The 17,117-nt window shown below is 31.0% G+C and overlaps 1 long non-coding RNA gene across 1 annotated transcript; it reads right to left on the minus strand.

Annotated features, from left to right (window-relative positions):
- Window positions 1-16,031: 16,031 nt before the first annotated feature.
- LOC131655612 (uncharacterized) lies at window positions 16,032-16,808 on the minus strand. Its single transcript, XR_009299833.1, has 3 exons — window positions 16,491-16,808; window positions 16,287-16,409; window positions 16,032-16,148 (listed from the first exon to the last, which is right to left on the minus strand). It is a non-coding gene; the product is annotated as an uncharacterized LOC131655612 (long non-coding RNA).
- Between the last annotated feature and the right edge of the window lie 309 nt (window positions 16,809-17,117).

Raw genomic sequence — 17,117 nt, forward strand, 5'->3', positions numbered from 1 at the left:
ACGATGAACCATAAGTATTTGAATGTTTGAAATTAGTAAATATTATTAGAAAATTTAAGTGTTTAGAACATAAATAAATTGAATTTACTCAAACTTACATAATCGGCGATGTTTGCAATGGTTCCTCGATGCTCTTCACCCATTGTTAGGAGAGACATTTTTGTTGATGATGAAAACTAGTTGTTCTGATGAAAGTAAGTTTGATGATAGTTCTTTGGTGATGAAGAAAATGAACAAGTATGGGGACCTATTTATAGCCAAAACAAAACACAATTAAATGTGTTTGGTGCAATAAAAGTCTGCCACAATTAATTGTGAGAAGACAAGTGCATACAACGGTTGAACACTTAACACGAAGCAAGTCGCCACCCCCGGTGACGACAACTCTTAAAAATCAATGTTCTCGCCACCCCCTTTGGCGACAACTCTTAAAAATCAATGTTGTCGCCACCCCCCGTTGGCGACAACTATAAAAAATCAATGTTGTCGCCACCCCCCTCTGGCGACTGCCTGCATGCATTAGTCTTGTCACATTTAAATGTTTCAGACTTTGTATTGTTGCATGCATGCTGGTGTAAAATATGGAGACGAGATGCATTTATTGCATAGGTGTGTAAGAGATTCCCTAGCCTGCATGCATTAGTCTTGTCACATTTAAATGTTTCAGACTATGTATAACGTGTATTCTTGCATGCACTAGGTGTGTAAGAGATTCCATTGTGGCATGCATGTATTCTTGGTGTACTCCACTGTGGGGACGAGATTCCTTAATAGCATAGGTGTGTAAGAGATTCCATTGTGGCATGCATGTATTCTTGTCATGGTTATTTGCTTTTCAGACTTTGTATTGTGTGTACTCTTGCATGCATGTATATTTGTTTTTTTTTAATTGTTTTTATTTTAACATATTTAAACTACATATATATATATATATATATATATATTAAAATAACGCAGATGTCATGGAAAACATTAATTCATTCGTTAATTAAAAGATACAATAAAAGGTCATGCAAAACATTAATACATGGAAAACATTAAATCATTCCAAAAAAAATAAAGCATCTAAGAAATTACTACGGTTAAAACAATGTCATTGGGTCCATGCATCATTTGAATGGAATCAACGTCGTATTCCACCTTATCCCAGACACTTATCGTTGCTCCAGTCACAGCATCGGCCCTTGTTTTAAGCCTCTTGATGCTTCTTATCTGTTCGCCGGCTTCGTACTCCCCCTCCAAAAAAGACATGAGACTCCTCTTGAGTTGCTCGACGGAAGAGATATTCCAAAACATAACCGGCATGGGAGGTTTGACGGGTGAGAATATGACATGTTCGTTCCTTCTGCGATACTCCGGTTCAGGTTCGGCACGCCATGTTGATCTCCGGGGCGGCAGCTCTGTTGTCCTGTGACATCCGTCTGGCCTAATGGTTGTCCGGCGAGGCATGGTTGTGTTTGTGTGATTGTTTGGTATTTGGAGTTTGTGTATCTGTGTGTAAACTCAACCATAGGAGCCCCTATTTTATAATATTAGTGGATATAAAAAAAGTATTGCTGCGTACAGACTTAAAAAAATTATTGTTGCTTACAACTCTTAAAAATCAATGTCGTCGCCACCCCCGTTGGCGACAACTCTTAAAAATCAATGTCGTCGCCACCCCCGTTGGCGACAACTCTTAAAAATCAATGTCGTCGCCACCCCCGTTGGCGACTGCCATAATTGTATAGGTGGGGACGAGATTCCCTAGCCTGCATGCATTAGTCTTGTCACATTTAAATGTTTCAGACTTTCTCATTGCATGTTTTAAAATCAATGCATTAGTCTTGTGTAAGGTGTGTGTAAGAGATTCCATTGTGGCATGGTTTAGTCTTGTCATGTTTGAATCTTGTGCAGAATTATTGCATGTATTCTTGCATGCATTAGTATTGTGTAAGAGGTGGGGACGAGATTCCATTGTGGCATGGTTTAGTCTTGTCATGTTTGAATCTTGTGCAGAATTATTGCATGTATTCTTGCATGCATTAGTATTGTGTAAGATGTGGTGCATCTATTATAAGAACTAAACTTCACATTTCTTCTTTCACACCTAAATTTCACAAACATTTCTTCTTTCATACCTAAACTTCACAAACATTCATCCCTCCTATTTCTCACAAACACATATCAAAATTATGGCATCCACCTCACAATACAAAGTTCGTGTTCATATGAACGGTGAGACTTACCAGTGCGACACAAACGGTTTTATTTTTAGAAACACCAACTCAACACGTTTTGCTCTAAATAGGCAGGCGGACTTTTCTTATCTAAAAAGGAAAATCGAATCCAAAATAAGAGAACCAGTCTCGCAAATATTTTACCAACAACCCCTAGTTGAACCTAACAACTCGGTCAAGTTTTATCAATCACAGATAACGACTGACATAGAGGTTCAAAACATGTTCCTTACCCATGAGTATTTTGGTTACGATTATCTGGAACTGTACATAGTGGTCGAACAAATTGTTCCTTCACAAATGACTCAGTCACAGGTTATTGATCCTGTTGTTGATGACGAACAACAGCCCGAACATGCCATGGACGAAGAAACTGAAATAGAAGATGTTGTTGACGAGTTGGTGAATCGTGACTCCGAAGATGACGAACAAGTTCCAGTACCGGATCCAGTACCAGATACACATGCATACTCACCTCCAGCACATTTTACAACACTTAATTTGGGAGAGGACGAGCCATCGTCCGATATGTTCTACAATCCATATATGCGGTCAAACGAGGAGTTAAAAGAGGGTGACACGTTTCGTTCGAAGGATGATTGTATGTTGGCTATAAAAAATTGGCACTTAGCAAATTGTGTTGATTTTAAAGCTGATCGCTCAAATCCAGAGAGAGTGACTATTGTGTGTAAAAACCCGGAGTGTGGATACATGCTGAAGGCATCATTCAGAAAGAAATTTAATGCTTGGGTGATACGTTCGATATCTCAAGGCCACACCTGCGTCACCACTAATATGGCGCAAGATCATCGAAAACTCAGTCATGACATGATATGTCATACCATCATTCCTCTTGTCGAAACTGACCCATCACTGAAGGTGAAGACAATAATTTCTCATTGCGTTTCTGTGTTCAAATACAGACCTTCGTACAGAAAGGCTTGGTTAGCTAAGCAGAAAGCAATTGAAAAAGTCTACGGCAACTGGGAGGAATCATACCAACAACTTCCTCGCTACCTGGCTGCACTACAATTGTATTCACCTGGGACTGTTACTATTTTGGAGACACTGCCGGCACAGTCCCAAGACGGAACCCCTCTCGAAGGTAATGGAATCTTCCATAGACTGTTCTGGGCGTTTCGACCATGCATCATCGGTTTTGGTTTTTGCAAGCCAATTATTCAAATTGATGGAACATGGCTGTATGGGAAATACAAGGGAACTTTGCTGATGGTGGTCGCGCAGGATGGAAACAGCAACATTTTTCCAATAGCCTTTGCTCTGGTAGAAGGAGAAACAACTGCTGCTTGGAGTTTCTTTCTGAAGAATCTCCGAGCTAGAGTTGCTCCACAGCCTAACCTTTGTTTGATTTCAGACAGGCACGCTTCTATTGACAGCGCATACAACAATCCGGCAAATGGTTGGTACAACCCCCCCTCTAATCATGTCTACTGTATTAGGCATATAGCACAAAATTTTATGAGAGAGATCAAAGATAAATTTTTGAAGAACCACTTGGTGAACGCGGGGTATGCCTTAAACCAACTTGGATTTCAATACTACCGCCGAGAAATAGCGTTGACAAATCCAGATGCAGGGAGGTGGATTGACAGCATTGACAGAGCGAGATGGACTAGGTCATACGACGATGGGGCTAGGTGGGGTCACATGACTACAAATCTTATGGAATCAATGAACGGGGTTTTCAAAGGCATTCGAAACCTACCTGTAACTGCCTTGGTTAGTGCTACGTATTTTCGGATGGCAACTCTGTTCGCCACAAGAGGTAAGCGGTGGAATTCAGTGTTACAAACACAACAGGTCTACAGCGATGTGTGTATGAAATATATACAACAGGAATCTGCCAAGGGTAACACTCACCGAGTGACCGAGTTCGACCGTCATGGCCACACCTTCAGTGTAAAGGAAACAATTGACCACAACCAGGGACTTCCACGACAACAGTATCGCGTCAATATCCCAGATCGTTGGTGCGACTGTGGCCAATTTCAAGCATATCGCATGCCTTGCTCCCATGTCCTTGCAGCATGTTCACATACTCACTTTGATGCATTATCTTTGGTATCCGAAATTTACAAGGTATCAACGTTGCTCAACGTATACGACAATTACTTTCCGGTGGTAGCAATGGAAGCATATTGGCCTGTGTACGAGGGGGAAACAGTTTGGCATAACGATTTAATGCGTCGGAATAAAAGCGGTCGACCAAACAGCAGGCGTATTAGAACCGATATGGATGTCACTGAAAAAATGCAGAGGAAGTGTAGTATATGTCGTGAGGTAGGACATAATAGGAACAAATGTCCTAATCGTGGTGCTAGCTCCACAACATAGTATTTAGGTGTTATGTGTCTTTGTAATTTATTTTTTCAATGAAATGAAATCAAATTATTAGTTAAAAAAATACGGATGGAAAATAAATTAACAAAAAAATTATATAAACAAATAATGTTGAAAAAAGAGTTGGAAAAATTATATAAAAAAAATTAGCAAAAAAAAATAACAAAAAAAAAAAGAAAAAAAAAATAGGGGGGGTGTTGTCGCCAGGGGGGGTGGCGACAACACCAAAACAAAACAAAGGAGGCGCCAGGCCCACTGGCGACAACTCCTAGGCCCAAAACGTTGTCGCCACCCCCCCTGGCGACAACGTGTTAAAATTAAAAAAAAACATTTTTGTAAATATTTTGAAAACCTTGTTATTTTTGAAATTTTTTTTAAAAAACTGGATATTTTAAAAGAAAAAATTCACGATGTGATATAGTTGAAATCTTAGCGAGAGAAAATCAAGAGTCACTAGTAAGTAAATTATTTTAATAATTATAAAGAAGCAATTTATCATGGTTTTCAAAAAAACAAATTCATCATTTATGAATTTATATTAGATTTTATTAGTATTAAAAAAATTTTAAAAATTGTTTATTTGACTTAAATAACAAATTATCCGCTCACGTTAAATCTAGAAATGCGTTAGAGTGATAGAGAAAATTCGAGGAATCTTTCTACCACCCTTCATTTGCAATGCTTTTTTCATAATATTCTTTTTGATTTTTTTACATTTTTGATAAATTGTGCGATTTCCAGATTTTTTGAAAATTTCTGAGGTATTATCGGATTTGTGAAGAAGTTCATGAGTTTTTACTGACTTTTTAGGGGATCTATGAATTTTTATCGGATTTTTTAAAAATTGTCGGATTATGAACTACCTGATTTTTAAATACACTACCGGATTTTTCAAAAAATTATGAGTTTTTATCAGATTTTTCAAAAATCTGAGTTTTTATCGGAATTTTAAATAAAAGAAATCTACGAGTTTTTGCCGGATTTTTCATAATACACTATCCGATTATAAAAAATTATGAGTTTTTACCGAGTTTTTCAAAAAACTATGAGCTTTTACTAGATTTTTCAAAATACACTAGAATTTTTGTAAAAAAATATGAGATTTTACCGCATTTTTCAAAAAAAAATTGAGTTTTTACCTAAATATTTAGATAATTTCTTAACCTACCTCATGCATTTCTTAGGCACCACCGAATTTATAAAACTGCCCTCGTGCTTTCGTAGATGCATCTACGGAACTTCTTAAAACATAGTGAAACATGGGACTAATTGGGAAAATCAGAATGTTCCATAGTGAAACGTGATATTTTCTCAATTAATTGGGAAAATCAGAATGTTCCATATGAAACGTGGGATTTTCCCAATTAATTGAGAAATTAAATTGGGATTTTCCCAATTAATTTGTAACTTAATTTTGAGAAATTAAATTGGGATTTTGTAACTTAATTTGGGATTTTCCCAATTAATTGAGAAATTAAATTGGGATTTTCCCAATTAATTTGTAAATTAATTTGGAATTTTCCCAATTAATTGAGAAAATCCAAATTTTCACTATGTTTACATCAAACTTAATTAATTTTGTAAAATCTCCAATTTAATTACAAATTAATTGAGAAAATTCCAAATTCTCAATTAATTGGGAAAAATCTTCTGTAATTACATCTACGGAAAGATTTGATAGTTTCATTATGTTTTATACGCTTTCGTAGAAGCATCTACGGAAGGAAGCAATTTTTTTTCAAAATATGGAGTATTTCCGGATGTGCATCTACGAAAACAGATGACAAAATTGGAATTTTGCGTGGTGTATAAAAGACCTCTGGAATTGGATGAGAAACTTTCAATTTTTAAAATACACTACCGGATTTATTGAAAAATTATGAGTTTTTACCAAATTTTTCAAAAAAAAACCTAGTAAAGTTAATTTTGATTTTTTTTGCATATCGAAAAAAATGAACTACGGGTATTTTCGAAAAATCCAAAATATACCGAATTTTTATAATATACTACTGAATTTTTTATTTGCACTACCGAATTTATCATTCGCTCTCTTTTTAAGTAAGAATATTTTGAAAATATGAAAATAAGGAGGGGTGCCAGGTTAAGTTTTTGTGGTGGCAGAAAAAATTCTTAGAAAATTCTCTTTATTTTACTTTGTTCTACTCCGGTCCAGAGAGTCTTGTTGGTATAGCTCAATAAGCCCATTTTTAGCGTGAGTTTTTCATGATAGTAATCCATGGATATTCCAGCACATGCTCTGGAGTGACAGAAATTTTAATATTGAAAAAAAAAATAAACAGTAATATTTTTGCAAATAATCAAACTATTTACCTAAAAAGAATATTACAAGTCTGGTTAGTATAACGTTAATTATGAGTAATTTTGACAATTTGAAGTGTTATCGAGTTCGAAATTCTTAAATAAATATTAATAGCTAATTTTTAGTTTTAAATCGTGACCGTTGGATTTCATTTTTTATTTTTAAATATTAAATTAATTTTACATTTTAATTTCATTTTTAAACCATTTTAATTTAATAATATCAAAAAAGCCAAAATTGCCTCCTATAAAGAATCGAACCCAATATTTTTAAACAACATCTTAAGTCTTTATCACTATGCCAATATTTATTCATAACAAATAATTTTTATAATTTCTAGTAATACTAAATAATTCTGAATTTAAAACAAAAATTACAAAATTTGTACCAATGAAGTCTCGTACATAAGTCGTTAAGTGATAATTAATATACAACTAGACAAATGATCAATTTCTTAATGATGAATACTTAACTTAATAATTTAGAACAAATACTTACTTATTTCAAATCAACATACAAATAAATATTTACTAATTTCAAATAATGCACAAATTTAAAAATAAAATTATATATTTAATCAAATAAAAATAAATTATATTATATTTGATTGAAATTAAATAACATAATAAATATTTACTTATTTCAAACTAATTCAAATTAAATAATAATTAATTAATTTAATAGTAATTCAATTAATCGTTAAAATATTTAATCAATTTAAATTAAATAATTAATTAATTTTTAAAATTATTTAGTTAATTCAAACTAAATAGTGGTCAATTAGTTTAATAGTAATTCAATCAAAATTCTTTTGGGAATTTTCTATCTTCTGGACTCTATGCTATATTGACGGGTATATCCTTTTGAAATTATTTTTTGGGTAAAATAAAATCATGTATGGCGCCCTTTTAGTCATCATTGTTGATGGTTATATCTTTTGTTCATGTTTATTTCTCTCTAGTCTCTCATCTTACTTCCTTCTTTATATTTTTGTTGATGACAAAAAGGGGAGTAGGATGATAAGTATTTAAGATCTGAATCTGACAATTATATTTCAACTTAAATTCTGATGAATTATATATTTTATGCTTTAAAGTTCAATTTAATTAATTTGAATAGAAATTGGGGGGCTTATAAACCTCACCCTTAGGACTATCAGACTCAGTGAGAGCTTAGAAACCTCGGACCTTGGAGTCAACTTGTTAATTAAATCAACAACCATTGTTCTTAAATACTTGTGTTTGTCATCATAAAAAAGGGGGTGATTGTTGGAACAAAATTGGTTTGCACCATTTTCCTAAGGTTTTGATGATAAAAAAGTATTTAAAGAACAATTGGATATACTAACTTATTTTCAAGTGTGCAGGACCATAAACTAAAAATTTATTATACAAGTTAAGTTCTGACATTAAAGTTGAACATTTGAAGAGAAGCTTGAAGATCTAAATATGAAGTATCGAAACCTAAATACCAGACTCTGAAGAGATCAACTTCTGGAGATTAGACTTGAAATAAAGTCAACCTCTGAAGATCCAGGCTCTGAAGAGGAGGTTAACTTCTAAATACTCAAACTCTAAAGAAGGTCAACCTCTAAAAATCCAGACTTTGAAGATACAAACTCAGAAGTCAGTTAAAACGCTAGGATCAAGAAACTCTGAGTGTAATTTTTCTTCTTTTAATCACGTGAATATTCAAGATTAAAGACAACAGGGATGGAACAGATAATTCCTTTTGGAGCTACAGATTTTCAAAAGTGTTTTTGCCAAGCATTTACCATTTGAAGAAACATTTAAATGTCTCTAATAAAAGCTTCTCAAAGACTCACTTATGCAAGAAGTCTTCTTAAACGTCTCTTTTATGTTTCTATATTTAAGGAACAGAAAACTTGAAGAAAACCAAGAACAAACCATTGACAAACAAGAGATGTTACTCTGTCAAATCAAAAGCACAAGTTTAATTTAGAATTTATTAACACTTGTACATTCTTAGAAATTCTTAAGTCTTAAGAGTTTTTGTGTTGTATCTTATTTACACCAGTGATTATATATCAAGTGTAACTCTTAAACAATCTCATCTATAACTGTTAGATTGTAAGAAGTCTCTTGTTTGTGCGCTTGAGCATCTGAAAGTCTCTTGCATGTGTGTTTGAGCATTAGAAGTTTCTTACTTCAAGATTTGAGGATTGGAAGTCTATTTCTTGTGTGCTTGAGAATTAGAAGTCTCTTGCTTGTGTGCTTGAGTATTTGTAATCAGATTTAGTTATAGTAAAATATTTTGAAAGTGAAAGGGGTCTGGAATACTCCTGATTTGCGGGAGGAATCAGTATATATTGTTTGTGTCTCCCTTTCTCTAACTCTCTAACTCTGATCATAACTTATTCGCGCAAAATATCACTTCTGTATCAAATTCTAAACCTTTGGTTCAGAATCTGATAAGAGAGTTTCAGAAAAGAGGGAAAATTTAACATAATTCTTTGTGAAATGGTCATTTGGATTGGTTGCATTTTGCAAACGACATGGAAGAAGTGATCAAAGTGTTCAAGTTAATCTAGCTTGCTCAAGTTGTATGGAGGTACAGAAGAGACACATGTTGAACACAATTTCCCAGCATGTTACGTGACATTTGGGACATGCACATCAGGTTTTGATAACTACATGTTGGAAGATTCTCTAATCAAAGATTAAATCATATTTTATTGTTTTAAGTTAACCATGTGATTATATGATTTATTGGACAGCTGTGAATATCAAATTAAATTTAGGGAGATTTATATTTGAATTTGTAACCAACCAAATCATATCTTTTTGTTGGAGATATTGAAGGAACAAATCAAATATCCAACAAAATCTGCATTACTTCTGGACGAAGTCAAATCAAATATCCATGAAGAAAATCCCAGAATAATTTTGATATAAGGAGGACACAACTGGCTTTAGAATTCAAGCATTCAAGTATTTACATTGTAGATTTTCAGAGTGCTAGGTTTTGTGTCTTGTATTCCACGCTAATGCACTAATAGGATTAGTGTAGAATCTAAATGTACACCTCTATGTTTCAGTAACTTGGCATAGAAGGTTTTTCTAGTTGACTTGTAAAATTCAACATCATTCATCTTGTTGATTGAAGTTGGTCACTAGAGTTTAGTGGTTTAATCTCCTATCATGATTTGTGTGATATAGAAAGAAAGTGGGTGAATTCGCAGATTTAGGGGGAGACTCTAAATAGAAATGCACTGGATAGTGTTAGGAAGAGACATTGAACAACATGGGTTTATTGTTCCTTGTAAGTCTAAATGTACTAAGCTACTAATAGTGAATTTCCTTTCTTTGGGTTGTGGACTCAACTCTCCAAACGTAGGTGTGGTTTCACCAAACTATGTTACCAATTTCCTGTGTTATTTATTCTTTTCAGCTTTATCAACTTGCACAACTCATATTGTTATATTTGTGTGGGTTATACTATAACTTGTCGGACCTGTTGTCAAAGCATCATACTCGACATCTATCCTCTGAAGAACATAATTTCATATATATATATATATATATATATATATATATATATATATATATATATATATATATATATAATTGTATTAATTAAATCTTGCAGTCGGACGCAAGCATATATTGATCGCTCGCCTTTGGATGTGTTTTCTGGATGGCTTGATTGCTGACTAATATAGAGGATTAGGTCCTCGGCTTAGAAGACGGTCAGCCTCTGATGGATGTGCCTGATTCTGTTTTTCGGGGTCAGGGTGGACCGATGTCTCTGGACTTGGAACTCTATTCAGGAAATCCAGGTTGCTCAATTGTTCGGCCAAGTAATGGTGGGATCCCAACTTGTTCATTCTCTTCTTAAACAGAACCCGAGTTAGCTTCTGTGGTGAATCTGTCCATTTGGAATGTTAGACAGCTGCTAGACGTATATACTGACAGGTCCTCAGGCAGACAGGATTTGAGACATCCTTCATGAGGCATTCCCATTGAACCCATACTTTGCTACACGTTTGGCGGAGACCTTGGTGCATCTCATGGAAATTCTTTTGTATATGTGGGACGCACCCCAGTATCCGGTCGGCGCCCAGCGTTAACTACTAGCTTGCGATACTTGGGTTTCATTAACTACGAAGTTACAATATCTGCCATTAGCTTCCTCTTTTATCCTCTTGGCAACGGTGGAAAGCTCGGGTGCGAACAATAGATTGCAAAATTTCGACTCGAATTTTATGGAAACCACCTTCACACCCCGGTGCTACCCTAGATTCGGATCTGAAGTTCTTTCTTTTGTCATTCTGTAGGCTCGTAGACCTTGATGGTAGAAATTCTAGTTAGTCGAATCGGCTGCGATAAACCTCCGTAGAAGCATCAGAATACTTTGAACTTGTAGATATAAGGGAGTTGTGAATATTGGAAATGGAAAACAAACGTGAATTTTTGGAGACCGTAGGGATCCACGCTCAATTTCCCCTTAATCTTGTAACTTGACGAAGTTACAAACCGATAAATCAGATACTTGGATTTGGAATCGCTGGAACCCGGATCCAGAACTTCTTTGACGAAATGACGTTTGTTTTACGGTGTTTCCTAAGCGATTATGTGATGTGACACCTTGGATTGAAGGTTGTGATCGTGAGGCCTCTTGAATTGGAGACGTTGATCTTGAACAAACGTCACCAGTTTTTGGTACGTTGGACCAAAGGGGATACATACATGGTTAGCACTCCAACAGCCAAATCAATTTAAGATTCAAAATAGTCGTAGTAAGAATAGAGATTATGTACCTAAAAATAATTTATAAAAGTATTTATACCTAAGCTTCAATGGGGAAGACATAATAAATTAATCTTATCTTATTGGAAAAAAAAAAGTGCTAACAACACTCTTTTTTCAACACTATCTTAAGCACCCACTTTTTATTGGTTGAAACATGTGTGGGTCCCTCACTTTGAAAATAGATTCACATAAAGTGGTAGGACTCACACATGTTTCAATCAATAAAAGAGTAAGTGTTTGAGAGAGTGTTGAAAAGAGAATGTTCTTAGTATTTCTCTATTGAAAAAAGCTAACATGTGTTTCAAGGGCACAAGTTAATAAACTACTAGTACTTAGACCCGTGCGAGGCACGGGTAAATATTTTCTAAGAAAAAAATTTTATTTTAAAAACATTTATAATTTACACATTCTACTTATAGATTTCTATTGTATAGATAAAATGTCATCGTTATTAATAATATACATAAAAAGTTTATTTAACTAAATTTATTTGTAAATTATAAAATAATTTGAGCATTTCTAATTTTTTAATAATTTGTGTAAGTTTTTTTAAAAAAAAATAAATCGTTAAATAATTGTATCAACAGTTGATTTTTTCCCTTTTATAAAAATATTTGTAACTTATTCCCGTTTATAAGAATAATTGCATCAACAGTTAATTTTTTTTCCCGTTTATAAAAATATTTATAACTTATTACAGTTTATAATATTAATTGTATCAACAGTAAACTTTTTCTTATTTATAAAAATATTTGTAACATATTTCAGTTCATATAATTGAATTAATCAATTAAAATTTTAAATGTCTTTCATAAAATTAAATATGAGTATTATCAATTAAATAATAATTATAACTATAGTATAAGTCTTTAAGTTACATAAAAGAGTTTAATAAATATGTATTCGGAAAGCTGCCGAAGAAGCAAATCAAAAGATAAAGAAACATCAAATCTATTTGGAGAAAGGCGGGTCGCGCAACGTTATTACACATATTGGAGGACGACGGGCCGCACGTCGTTTGGATCATAAATACAATTTTTAATATATAAAAATATTTAGACAAAATCATAATCCATATTATTAAAAATATAAGTTTTAAATCCTTGTATTATATCATATTTACAATTTTAAAAACCTAAACAGCTCCCCGTCAAATTTCAGTTCTAAATGAATATTTACACTTGTATTTTGAAATTTCAGTTTTAAATGAATATTTTCTCTATCTTTTTTTTTTAGGAGAATTTCATAATATAAGTTTAACTCTACAAAATTTAATAAATTTAAAAAAATTAAATTTTTTGATAATTTATTGAATAATTTTAAATAAAAATATAACAAATTTTAAAAAATGTAAATAATAATAATAATTTTTAATTTATATAAAATTTAGTATGATTGATAATAAAATATAATGATAATAATTAAAATTAGGCGTAAATATGTTTTTATATTTTTTTAATAAAAATTACATGGTTGAATCTCACAAATTTAACCAACTTTAAAGTAAATTATAAACTTGGTTATTTTTTAATTAATGGTCCTCTTCAATTTTCTCCTTCATAATTTAATTTTATAGCAGTTATGTTTATTTAAGTGGCAATTATTATTATATTATTAGCATATTAGTGATAATTATAGTATAGTATATTATCTAGGTTTTGTTTAAAATAAATTGAGAAAGATAGAGGGAAGTTCTTTATAATAGAATTTGATTGGAAAATAGATTATTTTAGTATTCAGAGGTGCAGGGATTTTTCTAATCTGTATCAAGTTAGTCTCTGTCATAACATTGGTTTCTAATCTTATGAAATTGTAGTAGTGGGATAAATAACAGCATGTCTAATAAAACCACAGACTTTTCAGTGGAATGTGAGAAAAGATCACTAAAAACATTTGACAAACTACCAAAATTTAAAATCAAATTGAGTAAAAAAAACAAACAAATAGTGTTTTACAAATGAAAAATAGACAGATTAATAGAAATTCTCTCTAATCATAAAAATATAATAAAGTTTCTCTTTTTATTAAAAATAAATTGTAATAGTGATCATAAGTAAACAAATTAAAATTTTCAAAAGTAATAAATGAGATGATAAATTAATTTAAACTACAATAAATAAATAAAAAGTACGAAATAAATTCTTAAATTTATTATAAATTTAAATTTAAATTTGGTTAATTATGTTTTAATATCAATATAACTAATATATGTCACAATGTTAAAAATAAAAAAAATGAAATATATTCTATATATTATAAAACGTATGTTTTTTAGTTATTGTTAATTGTAGAAAATTGTTATTTTAATAAAAAATAATTTACAAATTTAATAGTTTTTAAATCAAAAATCATTTAATAATTATTTATTATTAATTTAGTTGTAATTTTAAAATTAATTATTTGTAACATACATAATTAAAAAAAAAGTACTTTATTTCCCTTATTTGAATTTATATATTGTTTTAAGTATATATATATATATATATATATATATATATATATATATATATATATATATATATATATATATATATATATATATATATATATATATATATATATATATAGGGGACGACTCAAGTGAGAACACTTGGTTATTATGAGAAATGAGAACAATGAATCACGACCATTAAATTTTGATTTTGTTGATTTTAATCGACTGGATTGGTTTCTCTTTCTATATTGATTTAAAATAAATATTAAGGATCATAGAAAGAGAAACCAATCCAGTCGATTAAAATCAACAAAATCAAAATTTAATGGTCGTGATTCATTGTTCTCATTTCTCATAATAACCAAGTGTTCTCACTTGAGTCGTCCCCTATATATATATATATATATATATATATATATATATATATATATATATATATATATATATATATATATATATATATATATATATATGAACAATAATTTTCAATTATTATCATAAAATTTCTGTTTTTATTAAAAATAAATTGTAATAGTGGTAATAAGTAAACAAATTAAAATTTTTAAAAGTTATAAATGAGATAATAATTTAATTCAAACTACTATAAATAAATAAAAAAAGTATGAAATAACTTCTTAAACTTATTATAAATTTAAATTTAAATTTCATTAGTTATGTTTTAATATCAATATAAGTAATATATGTCATAATTTTAAAAATAAAAAGTGAAATATATCCTATATATTTTATATAAAAGTCGATATATTTTATATAAAATTTGTAAGTTATTGAAATATATATTTTTTCCATTTATTTATAAATATTTTTTAGACAAACAATTTTTTTTTATAATTATCAATCTTAGATTTTAATACAACAATAATTAAATTATTTATTGGAGAGAATGAAATGAATTGATTAAATTATAAATAATAAATGGTATTAAAAAAATAATTAATGTCATAAAGAATAATATATTTTATGAATTGTAATAATAATTCTATGGTTTAAATGACACTAAATACTTTTTGTAGAATTTGTTTCTTTTAATTTTTTTTTTACTTATTTTGTGTTTTCATTGTTCAATTATTTAAAAATTGATTTTTATTCAATATTCAACTATTTTTAAATTGATTATTCTGATTTTTTATTTAAACTTGCTAATTGATTGCTACATTATAACATGATATAAATTATAGTAAAAATATATATTTATAGTATTTATGATGTGAGATGAGGTGATATGTCTTAAGTTTTAATAAGACTTGAGGCAATTTGGTCTTCTATCTCTCTTAAACCCGAATCTATTTCTTCCATCATTATCCAATAGAACTATCTCTTGCATGCAGATTTATTTTAGTGATCAAGCAAATCAAAGATACAAATTGTTCACAAATTTACGATAATAAAATGAAGATTGAATAAAATTCAATCAGACCAGGAATAGAATTCAATCTTTTGTAGAAGTTAGCAGGTCTCGGCGCTGAAATCGCATTCTACACACCGTTTGACAAAACAACAAACACCTTGAGTCCACAAAAATCAAACACAACATATAACTAAACAAAGGATTAAACTGAAACAAATTTAGATTTCAATGAACATAAACATGAATACACAATTACATACCCTTTATGCAGTTCCCTATATAATCGCAAAACACCATCAACAACGTCACCTGTCTAGCCAATTGACCATGACCACTCTACAAAGAAACCCAATTCCAATAAATTTATATTTTGCAAAACAAAACAAAAACTTCTACCATATCATAAATAAATACAATATAAGTATAAAGATAATAAATATAAAGATACATGCAATGTTACACGATAAATAGTTCTCTGCCTGCAACTTTATTTTAAGTTTCATATAACTTTGATAAAAAATTTGCAATAGAAAAAATATGAATGTTCTGAAAAAAGCTTGCCTTAATTACACATCCTTGACCAGTAACATTGTCACTGATATCAGCATCAAACATCCTAGAGAGAGGAAAATATTGAGGTTGGGTGTAGAATGGAGATGAACGGACATAAAATCTGCATCATTATAAAAAATAACCACTCATCAATTATTATTTTTAACGGGAAAATATTATAAAAATATTGCAGTCCAAAACACACAACCCTTAACTAATTTAACAGATAGTCAAACAAATTGCAACACAAAATACTAACCCTTTTAAGCTACTGAGAGGAAATCATCTTTTGTAACCGTGAATCGATTCAGTAGAGAGGAAAGAAAAGAGTCAAGCTTTTATATCTAACCTCCTCATTGAAAGACCCAAGGGTGGAGCTGTCCTGCAATTGTAAAACATTCCATCAGAAAATAGATTAAATAAGTTACCGACGGCGAAACGGGTGATGGTGGATTGGGTTTACTTTGGTTGTTATTTAGTGGTTTTCCATGGAGATTTGTCCGATGCGGTGATAGATAAGCCTTTTGCGTCGGAACATGATGGTGGCAGGTGTTGGCTCCGCTTGTTGAAGTTGTGGAGAGTGAACATCGGAAGGAGAACGTGGTTGTAGAATGAGGTTTATATTGAAGTGAGTTTACGGTTTTTTTGGAGGTAGTGTTAAGGTGTTTTTATGCGGTTTGTGATGGGTGATGGTAAGTAAAGAAGAAGGTTTATTGCAGTTGCAGGTGGGTTGTGTGGGTTGTTTGGTTTTAATGGAGAGAGGAAAAATACAAATAACTTTTCATTTCTCAATGTCATATTTACATAATTTAAAATTTTGGCATAGATCAAAACTAATTACAAAGAAAATCGTGTGGCCACAAGAATCCATCCATATCCTTCAATTAATAAATAAAATAAAAATTTAATGTAAATAATTAATAAAACAATAATTGTTTTTTAAATAAAAGATTTCCTTTTTTAGAAATTTTGTAAAACATGAAAATTGATATGAGCATGACACTTGTCAAAATTGCCCAAAAACTCATTTTGATTTATTATTATGTATGATTTACAAAAATATTTTTTTGGAACACGTATTTAGTATATT

Source organism: Vicia villosa, linkage group LG3 (genome assembly GCF_029867415.1).
Source record: "Vicia villosa cultivar HV-30 ecotype Madison, WI linkage group LG3, Vvil1.0, whole genome shotgun sequence".
Taxonomy (NCBI): domain Eukaryota; kingdom Viridiplantae; phylum Streptophyta; class Magnoliopsida; order Fabales; family Fabaceae; genus Vicia; species Vicia villosa.